The sequence below is a fragment of the Kogia breviceps genome, chromosome 10, assembly GCF_026419965.1.
Source record: "Kogia breviceps isolate mKogBre1 chromosome 10, mKogBre1 haplotype 1, whole genome shotgun sequence".
In the NCBI taxonomy this organism is placed as follows: Eukaryota; Metazoa; Chordata; class Mammalia; order Artiodactyla; family Physeteridae; genus Kogia; species Kogia breviceps.
Window position 1 is genome coordinate 56,619,617 of NC_081319.1, and position 17,284 is coordinate 56,636,900.

The 17,284-nt window shown below is 42.2% G+C and overlaps 1 protein-coding gene and 1 long non-coding RNA gene across 2 annotated transcripts in view; both read right to left on the reverse strand.

Annotated features, from left to right (window-relative positions):
- LOC131764353 (uncharacterized) overlaps nucleotides 1-12,787 on the reverse strand; it is a 170,879-nt gene extending 158,092 nt beyond the window's left edge. The window contains exon 1 of the long non-coding RNA XR_009337782.2: nucleotides 12,631-12,787. This is a non-coding gene — a long non-coding RNA (uncharacterized lncRNA). The remainder of the gene's footprint in view (nucleotides 1-12,630) is intronic.
- RBMS3 (RNA binding motif single stranded interacting protein 3) overlaps nucleotides 1-17,284 on the reverse strand; it is a 1,499,266-nt gene that overhangs the window by 1,428,466 nt on the left and 53,516 nt on the right. The gene's annotated exons all lie outside the window — the stretch shown is intronic.

Sequence of the window (17,284 nt, forward strand, 5' to 3'; positions counted from 1 at the left end):
TTAAGCAATTACTAGTTCCAGACATTATTCTGATTAGCAATTTCAGCCTGACCACTATATAATGAAGGTGGTTTATTGTTGCCATTTTACAGATGGGGGACTCAAGGTTCAGTGAAATTAAAAGACTTGCCAAGGACACACAGCTAGTCAATAGCAGAGCTGGGCTTGGGACCCAGGCTGTCTGATGCTGACTTGCCTCCTTAATCATTTTACTTAATACCACCGGGGTGGATAATACAATTAAATGAGATGATACATGTAAAGCACATTACCCAGCATGCATTAAGTATGCAGAACTTACAGGTTTTAATTTTTAATTATTAGTTTATTTTGCTGAAGTGAAAAAGAAATGTAGACCCTTATTCCGTCATGGGTAAATGCCTGTTTATGGAATGAAAATATTACTTATACTACTATAATAGCAGAAGCAATAATGCCATAATAGTCATAGAGTAGTTCAGGGCATGGCTCCAAGCTCAGAAGGTCTGGGTTCCAAATCCAGTGTCATGGACTGAGTGCTTGTGTGCCCCAAATCTGTGTGTTGAAGTCCTAACCCCCAGTGTGGTGGGCCTTTGGGAGGTGATTAGGTTTGGATGAGGTTGTGAGCATGGGGCCCTCATGATGAGATTAGTGTCCTCATAAAGAAGAGGAAGAGAGGGATCTCTCCTTTCATGCACACACTGAGGAAGGCAGTGTGAGGACACGGCAAGAAGGCAGTTGTCTACAAATCAGGAGGGGAGCCCTCACTAGGAAACCACCTGCCAACACCTTGACCTTGGACATCCCAGCTCCAGAACTGACACATAAACCCCTGTTGTTTAAGCTGCCCAGTCTGTAGTGTTTGCTCAGGTGCAGCCTGAGCTGATGAAAACACCAAGTCTGCTTCTCACTGGTGAGATTGTGGGCAAGTTGCTTAATCTCTTGGAGCCTCATCTATACAAGGTCCCCTACTTCATAAGACTGTAGTGAGAATTACATGAGATGATACAACAAAAGCGCTTTGCAGGTGCCTGGCAGAGAGTAAGGACTCTAAATATCAGCTGTTACTTTGGGTATGGCCCCCTTCTCTCATAGACTCCAAGTCTGTAAAATCAAATGTGCCTGTTTATATGTCTGTTCATTTGGGGGCTCATGTACTAGCAGAGGTTTCCAACACTCCTAGGAGGTATTGCTCATCCACCTCCAGGACGTTTTCTCTACTACAACTGTTCACCATCGCAGCCCCAGCAGTGCTAACATATACACACAAGAGCCACACAGGCTTTTCTGTTTTCCCATTTTCCTTCCCATATCCTCTCAGTGAGCATTTTTCTTTTTAATGAACTCCTCTAGAAGTAGGTTCTCGGATCATTCTCTTTCTTTAATGTACTGATTTCTAGAACATCCCCCATGCTGCCTCCTCCTGTATTAATCTAACTCCCCAGGCTGCAGTCACACCTGCAGGTGGCACCAGGTGGTCCCTCAATCGTGCTCGGGGGCAGTAAGCACCTTCTCTGAGCATCACAGCTCCGGGATCTCTGGTTCCACATGTGAACATGACCCACTCCTCCTCTGACCAACCCTGGCCTCCAAAGAAGTCCATTTCATGTCCTGGAGACTACAGATTTCCTCTACCTGATAATATCTGAAGTTAGAGAAACCAAATTACAGCTGTGTGCTGGATGTTGAGGAGAAAGGCATCATTTAGAGAAAGTTATTTGCTCTGGTGCAGAAAGAACAACCTAACATTTAGGCTAAATTTTTTCATTTTTCAACCAGTGGAGTCAGTATGCATACATCAAGCCTTAAAACCGTCTTTATTTCTCCCCAGCTATTTTGGATTATTAAAAAGTCTTTACTATTCCATTTCCTTTTTGCCCTGTAGTCTTTAGACCTCATTAGAAATGTTGATTATTGAGAATGTTAGCTTTTGCCATACAGCCAAAAAATACTGAACGTCTCTCCTTTAATCACCAATTAGCATCTTTTGGTTTCTCTTTTCTGATGTTTATGCACTTTTCGAGTTAGACTCATTTCTCTGAAATGAGGCTAAGCCCTCTCACACCGATTTTAAATGGGGAAAGCAAAAGTGGAACATTTCGGCTTTCTCCCTCCCTTTCTCTTTTTAAATATTTAAGACACAAGCGCCAGTCCTTTAAAAAGGCATCATTTTATCATATATAATCCTTCCTAGAAAAGTGACTATATCATTCACCTTCTAGCCAAAACCACCTCAACAACAAGACTACATATTCAACTCTGGGTAACAGTGGGTCCTCAGGAGCGAGGATGCTCTAACAGTCTGAATGTTTTCCTCGAGAGCAAACACTGGTCGCGGCCAGGCAACTTGCCTCCGCTCAGCATCTCTCTGAGGGTGCTGTCTCAGGTCCTACACAACCAAGTTCCCAACTGCCCCGTCCCCATCTTCCATTTCCCCTGTTTCTTTTTTTTTTTTTTTTTTTTAATTTTACTGAAGTAGAGTTGATTTACAATGTTGTGTTAATTTCTGCTGTACAGCAAGGTGACTCAGTTTTATATATATATATATGTATGTATATACACACACATTCTTTTTCACATTCTTTTCCACTACAGTTTATCACAGGATATTGAACAGAGTTAGTAGAACCTTATTGTTTATCCATTCTATACATAATAGTTTGCATCTGCTAACCCCAAACTCCCCATCCATCCCTCCCCTAACCCTCCTCCCCCTGGGCAACCATAAGTCTATTCTCTGTGTCTGTGATTCTGTTTCTGTTTCGTAGATATGTTCATTTGTGCCATATTTTAGATTCCACATATAGGTTATATCATATGGTATTTGTGTTTATCTTTCTGACTTCACTTAGTATGATAATCTCTAGTTGCATCCATGTTGCTGCAAATGGCATTATTTTATTCTTTTTTATGGCTGAGTAGTATTCCATTGTATGTATGCACCACATCTTCTTTATCCATTCATCTGTAGATGGACATTTAGGTTGTTTCCATGTGTTGGCTATTGTGAATAGTGTTGCAATGAACATAGGGCTGCATGTATCTTTTCAAATAAGAATTTTGTCTGGGTATATGCCCAGGAGTGGCACTGCCAGATCATATGGTAGCTCTATTTTTAGTTTTCTGAAGAACCTCCATACTGTTCTCCAAAGTGGCTGCACCAATTTCCATTCCCACCACAGACCTTCACCCTATTTGTAATGTGTACACATAGTCGTTGTTCTTTTCAGATGCCAACTCCACCACGTTTCACTCAGAGGAGTTATATCTATCTCATCATTATTTAAAGCCAATCGCTGTGTCCCCAGTTCCAACAACTGCATTATAAAACAAATACATTTTGTCTTTAGACTATAAGGTCAGTTTTCTGGGCTTTGGCCAGTTAGCTTGATTCCAAGAACAGAAAACCAACAAAGAGTATTTATCATTTTCATAAATGTGTCGGTATCACTCACTTTAGAACCAACAAGAGTGACACATAAGGAATGTGTAACATAAATCCCTTCCAGTTGGAGATGTTTCCAGGCATCCATGCCAACAGACCTCTGCCTTCTGTCCAACTTCTGTTCTCTTGACTCACCCCTTGTTCATGCTGCTAAGATACTTCCTATTACAGTCTTTTCATAAACTGCCTAAATTTTTACACACATCCAAAAATATCTTTATTTTGCCTTCCTACTTGATTGGTAACGTGACTGAGAATAGAATTATAGCTTCAAAACCACCCCTGTTTGGGATTTCCCTGGCGGTACAGTGGTTAAGACTCTGCACTTCCACCTCAGGGGGCATGGGTTCAATCCCTGGTCAGAGAATTAAGATCCTGTATGCTGTGTGGTGCAGCCCCCCAAAAAAGAAATATCATTTGATTGTCTCAATGAAGGCAGAAAATTATTAAAACAAAACAAACAAACCCTCCCTTGTTAGGTAGCTAGTCAGACATGAGCAGGTCCCACCCCAACCTGGACACTCATCATCTTTCCCTCCACCACCTGGACACTGGTGACCAGAACACGCCCAGAGATCCTCCCTTTTGTGGTTAAAGACCGCTAAGTTTCCAGCCTTATCAGGGCCAAACGAGATATCAAAAACCCAACTGGCTTTCCAAAATACCAGCACTGGCACAGGTGCACCAAGACCTAAGAGGTGACTCAGAGTAACCTGGGGTTCATTATGCCATATTTATAATAAATAAGCATTGCGTTTTTTTGCCCCCCCCCCACCACTGGATTTCGCGTGGGTGCTTATGGGTAAGCGCCTGTGCACAAGGAGAAAAGTTGTATAACCTAAAGTTGTCAATCAACTTGTCATAAGTGATGCAGGACACAGGGAGGGTCCTTCCATCACTCTGAAACACCAACCTACCCCCACTGCGGGGTTACTTCTGGTTGCCAGACAGCCCACTCTCCTACTTTTCTTGAGACTATACTTTCACTTTGCTTAATTAAACTCCTGCTGCTTGAAACTGCTCCACGTCTCTTGACTGAATTCTTTCCTTTGGGAGGACAAGAACTGAGATATCACCATTCCACCAGTGATACCCCCACCCTCCCTGCCTCGTGAAGACACTGCTTCCTTATCTTCTGCTGACAAAGGCATATATCACTCTAATTCGGATCCCTGGGTAAATAATTTGTTTCCTCTCTTCTCTAGAAGCTTTTGGGATCTTCTCTGTATCCTCAGAGTACAAGAATTCCCTCAGGATATAGTAACTATACTATCATGACTTTTGAGACAGAAACCCATGTCAAACTCTTCTGTTCTTAGTGGGAAGCCCAAGGGGTAGTGTAAAATCAGCTACAGCCACAGGGAAGCTTTAAACAGTGCTATCAGCTTGGGTCTTTTTCTTCCCATCTCTCAGAGCTGGTCTCCTGTGTGTTGGATTTTCTCAGACTGACACAATCCTTAACAATGACCCCTTTTGGTTTCATAGTCACTGGATCTGTAAGTGCTGGAAACCTCGGGAAGAGTAGGAACCAGTCTCTCGCAGCTTCTGCGTGGCTCCCCTAAGAAGCACTAACTGGGCAGTTCTGGAACATGGTAGAGGAGCTTTTAGTTACCAAAAGGAAAAAAAAGCTGAACAGACAACAGAAGTCCACTAAATTGGCAGTGGGTTTTCTTTTCCTTCGTTCTGTTTGGCACTTGCTGGAACCTTTCAATCTAAATGTATTTCTTCTGCTAAAGAAAATTTTCGTCTATCATTTGTTAGCTGGGTCCTGTCTTCTTTTTATTCTCTTTCTGGAGCTCCTGTTAGAATCAGGTTGGATGCCTAGACCTCTGCTTCCTGTCTCAGTACTCTTTCCCAATTTCCTGACTCTGTCTCTTTACTAGTCAGTGTGGGAGGTTTCCTGGGCTCTGTCTTCAAAACACCAACACGGTCTTCAGCCCCATTCAACTTATTACGAAGCCAAGACTTTTAAAATATCAGCAATCTATGTTTTGATTTTCAGAAACTCTTGTCTGTTTCCTGGATGAAAACTACTCTGAGAACAGTAATTTGAACTTTTTCCCATTATTTGAATTATTTCTATTTAATTTAGATGAGTCATTCTGTTCTTCTTTGTCCTCTTGTGCTTTTCCTGATGGTTTTCATCAGATATCTGCTAAACCTTGTTTGACCATTCCTATTTTTGAATGTATGTCGACAGAAAAAAAACTGCACAACCTAAAAGTTGAGAATTATGTTTTATTTTGCAGACATTCTGAGGACTTAAGCCTGGGACACAGCATCTCAGATAAAACTGAGGACCACTCCAAAGAGACGAGGAGGAGCCAGGATATACAGGAGTTTTTGGAACCAGGTAGTCGGAACATCAAAAGATTCCCATTAATTAAAGAAGACCAGACATCTCAAGTTGAGGAATTTACCGATTTTCTAAGTATGGGAAGATACAAGAGGCTGGGCTCATTCCTTTGATATGCACCTCAGCTCTCTGGGGCCAGTATCCTGCTTTTCTCCATCCTGAGTCCCCTCAGGGTGCACTGTTTGGTTGGGGTGGTGGGGGCGGGGGTGCAGTGGCTGAGGGCTTGGCAGTGGGCAGCCTATTTGTCTCCAGCCTGAGTTCCCTCAACGCTGACGGTCCCAGTGGCTGTAATGTGATGGCTTGATGGCTGCAATATCCTTTGTTTAATGATATGACAGGCAATATCTTTTCATTCACATATGGTTTAGGAGAGGCAGTATGGATTTTCTTTAAAGCTTGTTACACCAGCATCTGGGCCTTGAGGAGAGGCTCAGTGCAGGCTCCAGGTGGGACAGCGGAGCATGGAAGGGTATCAGCGGGCACAAACCCTGGATATGCCCGGGCACAGGGCCTGCAACAGATAGGGAGCAGCCATGACCACCGTTGGGGTAGACTAGTGTGTTACATTTCCTTCCTGGGCACTGCCTTGTCTTCTGTTTTCCTTACCATGTCTGTCCTGGCGATCAGGATTTCCTGCACACACACCACCACCTCACTCACAGACTCCAACAGTCTCACTGGGATGTGTCCCAAGACAAATCACTTTCTTTAGGAAAGTCCTTTTGCCTTAGCTCAAGGGAAAAGCCCATTCCAACAAGCTGTTCATATGCATAACGCCTGGGCTGTCAGAAGCACCGTCTATACAGTGAACAACTCTAGTGGTTGCTCCATGGCCCCGTCTAGCCCCTATGTTGATGTTGACCTTGGCCTGGAAGCTGCTCTGGACTGGTTTCTACCTGAGCTTTCCCCACCAGGCCAACCCCATCCATTTGCTACCTTCCACACACTCTACAAAAGTTCTGGCCACAGAAAGTAACTTCACTTGTTCTTCTTATACTTTAATTCCTTAAAAAACTTTTTTCTGTAATTTTAATGGAAGGGAAAAGAGTTAGATGCATATCATCAGACTACCATTTTGATCCAGAAGCCTCTGGGTACCAATTAAATCCTACTGGATTGACAAAAATTTAAGTGATTAGTAATACTGGGAGATGGCAAATGTGTGAGAAATGGGCACTTTGCCTGTAGAGAAAAGGAGTCTAGAACATCCTTCTTGGAGGGAATTTGACAGTCACCATCAATATATTAAATGTCCACAATCCCTGATTTTATAATCACACGTTTATAATCTACTGTACAGAAACACTAGCATGACTATTAATGATATATTATATAATTATGTTTACCAAAGCACTCTACCCAAAAGGTGAAGGCACACAGAGGGCAATGATTGAACAAGATTGTATATCCATAAGATGGGTAAAGAATGAGGTAAATCGGGCTTCCTTGGTGGCGCAGTGGTTGAGAGTCCGCCTGCCGATGCAGGGGACACGGGTTCGTGCCCCGGTCAGGGAAGATCCCACATGCCGTGGAGCGGCTGGGCCCGTGAGCCATGGCCGCTGAGCCTGCGCGTCCGGAGCCTGTGCTCCACAAAGGGAGAGGCCACAACAGTGAGAGGCCCGCGTACCGCAAAAAAAAAAAAAAGAATGAGGTAAATCTATTTGTGATGGCTTTGAAAGATGCCCATGATATATGATTGACAAAAGCAAGTTGCACAAGAGTATGTTTTTGATGATGTTATTTTAAAATAATAAAATAAAACAGTGTGTATTAATGATGTGCCTTGCACATCCTGACATATTATAAAATGCTTCTAATATACTTCTTTTGCATTTCTTACTTCTTTCCTTTTTAATTTGCAATCTCTGTGTAAACCAGCAACAACAATGCATTAAATGCAAGATTTCTCTGGAAAAACAGAAAGTACTGATATGATATACAGACCCCCCAAAAAGTGTTGTAACTCATAAGTAAAATATTTTAGTATTCTAGAACATTTTATTTCCTAAAATTTTCATATTCACACCTTCCAAATTTTAGGTATGCGAATTCTATAGCTAATGTCAGTATCCTTCATGCCAAAATCTGAATTCATCTTCATTAAGGCAAAATATTTTCACCAAATATCTGTGTGACAACTTGCTGATTTCACCAAGAATCAGTTTCTAGTTGTACATCACATGCCCAAAGGCACTGGGTACTGTTCTCTTTCCCTTCACTTCCTCCACAAGCTCTCTTTACCCTTTTCTTGGACATTTCAGAGTAAAGAATAGCAGAGCCAGGATTGGAATTTATTAGGTGAAAAGCAAAGTTTTTCACCAAAACAATAAAGCTTAGACTTGTTTTAGAATTTCAAAGTGACATTTGAATACACTCATTGCATCTAGAGGCACTTAAGCAAGTTTTACTAATAAGCCCATCAAAGTCATTCTCCATTTCTGTCACAGCTGTTTTGATTTACAGAGTTTCTTTTTTATTCTTTCTTAGAATTTGCATCTCTCTCTGCTTACATTGCCCACCTGTTCTTGCATGTCATCCACTGTATCCATTATAGTCCTTAGCATATTAATCACTCTGATCATACCAACATCCCTGCCATATCTGAGTCTAATTCTGATGCTTGCTCTGTCTCTTCAAACTGTAGTTTTTGCCTTATAGTATGACTTGTAATTTTTTGTTGAAAGGTGGAAATGATGTACTGGGTAAAAGGAACTATAGTAAACAGGCCTTTAGTAATGTGGTGGAGAATGTGGGGGAGGGGCAGCAGTCCATGGTCCTGTGATTGGGTCTCAGTCTTCCTGTGAACCCATGCCTCAGGCTGTGACCTTTACACATGCTTTTCAGTCCCCACCCCACCCCTCTTAGGTGAGACAGGAAGGCAAGAGGGGGCTTCTCTTCCCCATGGTGGGTTTTGATAAAACACCAGTCAATTGGGCTCTAGTGAAATAGTTTATCTTGAAAGCTGGCCTTGTTAAGAAGAACAGAATGCTCTGGCATATTTCAAAATGGTTACCTTTCGCCTCTCCATGTCGGAAGCACACAGGGATTTTTCTTCCATCTTCACTGTGAGAACCTGGTGCTCCTGGAGCTAAAACCCAAGTGTGGGGATCCCCAAAGACCAGGCCCCCTTAGAGTTCTTAACTCTCAAACTTGGCCACACTGAGTCTCCAGCAATTCATCAGTTCTGGTTCAGGTATTCATACTCTGGGGTTGGTTCCTGCAGATATTTTTGCTCCAGGGTTTCTCCTCTGGTAAGTTGTGATTCTCTGTATTCACTTGTCTCTTCAATTTGGGGGCAGCAGTTTGCCCTGCAACCTTGGTTCTCCGACGGATCTAAGAAGAGTTGATTTTCCATTTGTTTACTGTTTTTTCTTGTTGGGCAGACAGGGGAGAAGACGTCCAAGCTCCTTATTCACCAGACCAAGAAAAGGGAAAATTTTACAACCCTTAATACTGGATGCTTACTTGAAATGTCTCTGTGATTTGGCAGTGTCTACTCCAAATCATATTATTTATTTTTTAAATGACAAAATGAAGGACGAAATCTTAAACTCATTCAATACATTAGCAGCAGGTCACATGAGAGGAATAGGGTCAAACTTACTTCCATTGGGATGCCTGGAACTCTTTCTGGTTGTTAGAAACTGGTGGTTACAAAGACTTTAACTCTAGCTGGTGAGGGTGGGGGTAGGGTGGAAGAGAGATCCTACTAATCATTTGCTTTTACTAAGACTAAGTTACTAATGAGATTAACAGTTCACTCCTTCAGATAGACAAGGAAGCTATTAAGAATTAGGGCAGCTTCCAAAATCATCCCAAATTAAACACACACACACACACACACACACACACACACACACACACCACAGAAGGGGAAAACCAAATGGCTAAGAAACACAGGAGATGTTCAAATTTACTATTAATAAGAGGAATGAAACTAAATGTCAGTCCGGTGGCCAATTTAGAAAGGGGGACAATTTCAACTGATGTTACGAATGATTCTCATGTATATGTCTCATAAGCCTGCTTGCACTACTTATAGAAGATAAAGAGGTATGACCATTCCAGAAAGCAATGTGGCAGTATCTACCCCATGTGTCAATCCAACCCCGTATACACACCCCACAGCCATGCTGACACAGCGGAGCACTACCTGCTGTAGCTGGGAGTGCAAGGCACTCCGGATGCCTCCCACTAGGGAGATGAACCAGCAAAATATGGTGACTCACACTTGGAGTATCACGCAGCGGTTAGAAGCAAACCAGCTGTACACAAAGCATAGGCAGATATTAAGACATTGTCTTGAGGTAAAATAAAAAAACCAAAGGTGAACGATAGTATAAGACACAAAACAAGATAACAGATTTTGTGGGTATCTTTAAGGACAACACGTTAAAGTCGGTGCCTATGTGGAACAGAAGAGTTGAAAAGGGCAGGGGGTGTCATGGGGTAAAGGTAAAAAATGAATGAAGAATAAGAGAGAATCCTTACATGGGAAAGAACAATAAACCCATGCAAGCCCTCTCTAGAAGACTCTACATTTCACCCAACTTCTCAGCTTCCCCTGGACCTGCCAACTCACAGCAGAAAGGGAACCTATGCCCAGGTCTGTCTTTTTCCTCTTAATTTTTCCCAGATGCCCCCTGTGTACCTGTTGAGTTCTCAGCCATGTAATCATTTGCCTCCCATGGGCTGGTTCACCACTGAGTGAGTCAATTTTTAATAAATCACTTAATTCATTTCACAAATTCTGACTTGTTTTGTCATTTCAAAAGTGACATTATGGAAAACAGTATGGAGGTTCCTCAGAAAACAAAATAGAGTTGCCATATGACCCTGCAATCCCACTCCTAGGTATATATCCAGCCAAAACTATAATTCATAAAAGCACAACCACCCTTATGTTCATAGCAGCACTATTCATAATAGCCAACACATGGAATCAACCTAAATGTCCATGAACAGATGAATGGATAAAGAAGGTGTGGTACATATATACAATGGAATACTACTCAGACATAAAAATGAAGGAAATAATGCCATTTGCAGCAACATGGATGGACCTAGAGATTACCATACTAAGCAAAGTAAGTCAGAAAGAGAAAGACAAATATCATATGATATCACTTATATGTGGAATCTAAAATATGACACAAATGAACTTATCTACAAAACAGATGCAGACTCACACACATAGAGAACAGACTTGTGGTTGCCAAGGCGGAGGGGGCTGGGGGAGGGATGCAGTGGGAGGTTGGGGTTAGCAGATGCAAACTTTTATATGTAGGATGGACAAACAATAAGGTCCTCCTGTATAGCACAGGGAACTATATTCAGTATCCTATGATAAACCATAATGGAAAAGAATATTTTTAAAAGAATGTATATATATGTATTACTGAGTCACTTTGCTGTACAGCAGAGATTAACACAACATTGTAAATCAACTATACTTCAATTTAAAAAACAAGTGACACTTCATTACACTCAGAGCATTTAGGGGCACTTAAGAAACTTTTATAATCCTTGATACTAAATGCTTACTTGAATGTGTCTAATCTGAAAGCATGTATTCCTATTATTGTACACATGACAAAATCTTGCTTATACAAATAAATCTAGTAAATTAGCATCAGGCTGTAAGTGAAAAGTTAGGATCCCTGTCTCTCAGACGAGCTCCTCTACTCGCAGGGTAAAGCCCAGGGTGGCAAGCGTTGCCTAAGGCCTCAGCGCTACTTCCAGGCAGTCAGGTATAGACCACAGGTCTCGAAAGTCCCAGTTCCAAGAGCTTTGTCTCCTTGTTGTGCATTTCTTCACTGATTCCAAATGACTAGGTGTTGCCCACAATGCTCCCTTTCTGGTGAAAACAATATTTTTTTTAAGGAAGGAAACACAGCTCTCTGACACCTACTGCTAAGTGTCAAGGGGAAAGGACCACAAACTCATAATACCAGTGTTGGAAAAAGGTAGAGTCAAGCGCACAAAAAAAACGGGGACTTTTGAGGGTGGTTGGCAGTTCCATCCTTTTATATTTTTCATATGAAATCCAAAAAGGCAGAACTTGGTTACCTTTTAAATATTTTCCCACAACCAAATAAAAGCTTCATGCTGAAAAATCCAACATGATACAGTCATATTTCCCTGAAAACCTCCACTTTCTTCATTTATTAATCCTATTCTGCCATAGTGGTAGCATTAGAAAATTAAATTAGTTCTCATTGACCAAATACTTAAAGAAAGAAGAGGCTCAAACAGCCTCCCCCAAAAGTAAAATAGTCCCAGCAGACTGAATTAAAATGCTCATTTTAGTTTTCCCGGGGTCTAAATCTCCTCAGGCACCTCTGTGATCTTTTATTTAGAGGAAAAAATTATTCAGCTGCCCGCCTATACTTTCTCCTTAAGGCATTTAGCCCTAAACAAAGAGGAAACAGGAAAATATTTCTAAAGAAAGCCCAAAATATAAGAAATGAAGAACCAGATTAGAATCGAAGCAATTTCTGCAGGAGGTGGACCATGGTGTCATTTGGAGTAAGCCTGAATGCACAGATGACATGTGACCCACTCTGATCTTTCATAAAGAAGTGGAATTCATATTGATAGAAAGAGCTCCCAGCTCTAAGAAAACAAAAGTAGCAACAATCAACAATGCTGATCTCTTTTCTCACAGAAGCGCTATTCATGGACAAAGGAATTGAAGTGGAAAAATAACTTCAGATTTCAATCTACTCTATGGAGTGATTCATACGAACATACACAGAAAACAGGCTTAAATGGTAATCACCTGAACAAACTACAATAAACCTGGGTAGCAGCACCTCTCCTGGGTTGAAGAGTGAATCTGTACACTTACCAACAGCCCAGAGGTCACCGGGAGGAACGTCTCATTCTAACGTGAGCTCACTTAACCACTTCTGCCAAAGGAGATTCTTAAAAATGCTGAAGGTCTCCAGATAACACTGCCGAGTCACAGCCAGGAACACAGTGCAAAGCTTAAAAGCCTCCACTAACAGGAAATGATCTCATGCGGGGAACTAACTGAAATCTCCCACCCCAGCGACTTCTCCTGTCTCTTCCCTTGTTGTTTTCACAGGCTGATTCTGCTCCAGTGATGAGCTGGTCCCTTACTGGAAACGGGTCATCAGCTTGTCCTTTGGGATGAGCTGCTGTGCCATTTAACTCCTGCTTCTGGTTCTCCCTTCACAACACTCCAGATACATTGGGGGCTCCTGAGGAAACCCTCTGGTTCATGAAAATAAGTCACATGAAGAGAAGAGCAAACAGGTCCTTCCTATGTACTGTAAGGAGCCGGGAGACGGCCACGGTGGGGCCTCTGAGATGCTGGGGGTGTGGCGGGAGCTCAGGACAACTCTCCAAAGGATGTGGGGAGACCAGTGATTCCTTTCTAACCTTCATCCTGAAGATACTTCCTAACACTAACATTTACCTACTAACATTTATCTACAGGCGATGTTCACCGCAGCCCTGTTTACAACAGGGGAAAACTAGAAGCAACCCAAAGTCCATCATTAAGGAAATAACGCTTATACTTCTATGGACATTGAGTAGAATATTATTCATTCATGAAAAGCAATGCTGCTAGATGCATATTAACACAGAAATATTTTATATTGTGTTATTTAAGAAAGTAGGCTGCAATACTACATACACAGAGTGTTCTGTTTACGTTTCATTGTGTATGCATTTGTGTGTGTATCTAAAAATACTGGTCTAGAAAAATACACACCAGGATGCTGGCAGTGGTGATTGCTGGGTGGTAGGATTATGAGAATTTTGCTCTTCTTGTTCTTACCTATGAATATGTTCTGATTTTTCTCACAATGAACATATATATAGCTTTTGTAGTCAAAAAAACAATCTAGTAGTTCTCTTATGTTTGAAAACCTCTCTTAGGGAAGATGACTTGCTACTTTGTACAAAACTAAGTGGAAAAGTGGAACAGTTCAGATAAATAAATTCGATAAATTTATTAGGGTCAGATCAATAAATTAGGGTGTAGACAAGGGTACCTTCCAAAATGGGGGACATGTCAGAGAAACAGCAAATGAAAAGTTAAATGAGGTGAGAATCATCAGTTTCCCCACATCCTGCAGGGTCTCTAAAGCTCCTGGGGATGCCCCACCCTCCTGGCTGTCCTCACCCTCTACTGCCCCTTCATTCTGGCATCCACTCCTCTTCCCGTGGCCCTGGGCTTATCTCAGCTATTGCTCTGTACCTGGACCCTCCAGCACGCTCTCTCCTGGCCTGTAGAAATAGACTCCAACCCCAGAAGTCCTCTGGATGCACGCAGCTCTGTGTACGCAAAACCACGCTCATCACCCCCCATCACACACACACACCATCTCCTTTCCCAGGATTCCTTCTCTACTCAGGCGCATCATCAGCACCCAAGCTGACATCTCAGGGTTACTTTGAACCCTTACTTCTCTCTTATTCTTCAAGCAATTCAGGACATGTAATGCCATGCCCACTACCTAAATGCCTCTGGTGTCTGCTGTCTCCTCTTAATTTCCTCCCAGCCTTAGCCCAATCCCCCATCATCCCTAACCTGCATCCGATACTTCCTCCTTCCAGTTCAAAACAGAAGTTCGCTATCTCTTCCCTGTGCAAAGCCATCTGGTACCCACTCGCCTGCAAGATCAAGTCCAAATTGCTTTCTGCTATGCACAAGGCCCTTTAAAATCTAGTTCCAACTTGCCTTTCCAGTATTAACATTCCTCGACCACCACCACCAACATCATGCCCCACCTTACACACACACACACACACACACACACACACAGAGTACCCACCAAGTCCAAAACATGCAATGCATACAATGCCCACATCACTGCATCCCATTTCTACCGCCTGAAACACCCCCCCCTTTCCTCTCCTATCATCCGTTCTTTAGCATCTTTCTCAGACACTGTCTCCTCTCTGATCACTAAGTCTCAGCCCCACTCCTGTGCAGTCATTTTTGCCCACTCTGCTTTCACATCAGCACCGTCCTGTTTTATGCTTCTTATACCTTCATTCCCACGCTGCCCCCATCTGCAAATGAGACTATGAGAGGGTCCTTGCCCAGGTCTTCTGTTGCAGCTGGGAAAGCTAAATAGTCCTTCTTCAGTCTCTCTTGCAGCCAGGGATGGTTGTGTGACACAGCTGGCTGAGGAGACACCAGTGCAAAACTGCTGGGGAATCTCTGCATAATTTTTCTGTTTCCCTGATAATCGAAAACAGCACAGCTGACACTTTCCTTGTGCTCTCACCTGGCACATGGATATGACATCTGGGACTGCAGAAGATATCTTGCCCACGTGAGGGCAAAGCCCAGAGTATCATAGAGGTTACAGCCTGACATCTTGGAGCCCCTGAACAATACTTACAGCCACCAATCTGCAGACTTATAAGGTGAGAAAAGTCAACTCTGGTTTTATAGCTATTTTTCACATTGTCTGTTGCTTGCTGCATACCTAACTGATATTTTTATAAGCAAATAACTACTGGGGATCTACCAGTCTCCTGACACTATACTGAGTATTTTTGTTTGCTTTATTTAATCTTTAGGCATCACCATTTCTTTTTGCAGAATTGAAGACTCTTGTACTGAAAACATAAGTAATTTCTCAACCACCACACACAGCTATGGAGTTTCTGAGCCAGGATTCCAACTTAGTGCAGTCTTATTTGAAAGCTTGTTCTTTTTGCCACTTTTGAAGACTGATTCAATGAGGCTAGATCAAGAAGAGGGCCATCGAAAACAACGTGGGTTTGTAAGCCCAGCAAATGAGAAAATCCGTATCAGCTGAATCCATTTACCAGTTTACCAAGGAGTCGGTAGTGTGGGATAGAATCAGAAGCCCTGCTAAAGTTGGTAACAGATGAATTTATTCTAAACTGCCTTCACAAGAATTACCAATCCTGCTACACTTTGTCACAGGAGATTGGGTTCTCCTCTATAAAGCCAAGATGGCTACTTACTGCCCAGTGCTCCATTCTTCAAGATGTTTGCAAATTCATTCTCAAAGAAGACCCATGTTCAAAGAAAGGCTGGGGAAAAGTAAGGTCGTCTAAAGCATTTATGTGTATGCAAAGGCATCACAGGACAGGAAATGTCTCTGTCCTGAGTGAGAAGGCCACGTTTGGGGTCAGGAATTATTTTAAAAGGAGCAAGAAAACACCTCCACAAGTGTGATTTAAGGATCAAGAAACATGTGATTTAATTTAACCTAGAGATATGAGACCAAAAAGTCAAATATACCCACTCTATTGCTCTTTGTCTGATGGACCCCATATTGCGGAAGAAAGGGGAGGGCTTTATACTGGATAGGATATATTTCAATCTCAGCTCCACCATGAACTGTGTCTTAGCCTCTGAAACTCAATTATCTTAATGGTCAAATGAGGGTGATACCTTATAAGGTTTTGTGAGGATAATTAAATGAGATAACAGAGAAGTAGAACACTCAGGTCAATGTCTGGCCCCAGTAAGTGCTGGATAAGTGGTGTTGTTGATGATAACAATAACAATGACAAGAGCAATGACAACAATGGCTCAGAAGTACCTCGACTGAAGCATGACCACGACCACATTGGGGACAAAAGAGGTGGTTTAGGTAAGCAAGTTAAAGTATTACTAGAAGCAGTGCCATGAACGTAAGTCCAAGAACACTTGGGGTAAACATGGCTGATTGCTTCCTATGGAACGGTTGATGTCTTAAAGACCTCAGGTATTCTAGAATAATCCTGAAAAAGAATGATGGGCATTTATGTTTATCCAAAAGTGGTACCCCTCCTTTATCAACAGTATAAACAGTTTACAATGTACTTAGCCACCAAGTTTGAAATGTGTAAATCTTGCTGAAATTTTTACTATGGGATTGGGTTCACACTATTTTAAATTTTACTCATCAAGTAAAGCAATATTAACTTTTATCACAAAATTTCACATCTTCATTTCAGTTCTCATAAAATGGGAGTGTTCCCAGGCAAGCCAAGCTCTGAAGTCTGGTACCTCAGGTAGAGCTGCTTGTCTCTGTATCAAAATCCATCCTCATCCAATCTCCAATCCTAGAGAAAATGCTGCTCCAGAGAAAATGGACTCAGCTGCTCCATTTCTTGGCCCTTGTGGACCAGCGCCTTGGCAAGGGCTCTCCTGCAGAATGTAAATGACCTTGCCTTCCCCACCCTTTCTCAGACTGGATGCAAGTGACAATTTGCCCTTCAAGAATGCCTGACCACAAGATGCAAGGAGTCTGGTGTCCTGACTCACTGCAGGAAGAAAAGCCACCACTGACCGGGAAACACACATCTTGGACTGTGACACTAGTGAGAAAGTTTTATAGTGTTTGAGACATTATACATCTTTAGGTCTTTCTTTTTTAACAGCAATTCTGCCTCTCCTAACTAATAAAGATTCCAGAGAGGTAAGTTACATGAAAGATTTGAGTCAATAAGACCAGTTGGGATACTTACACAAGAGACAAAAAAAGTCTAGGTACATA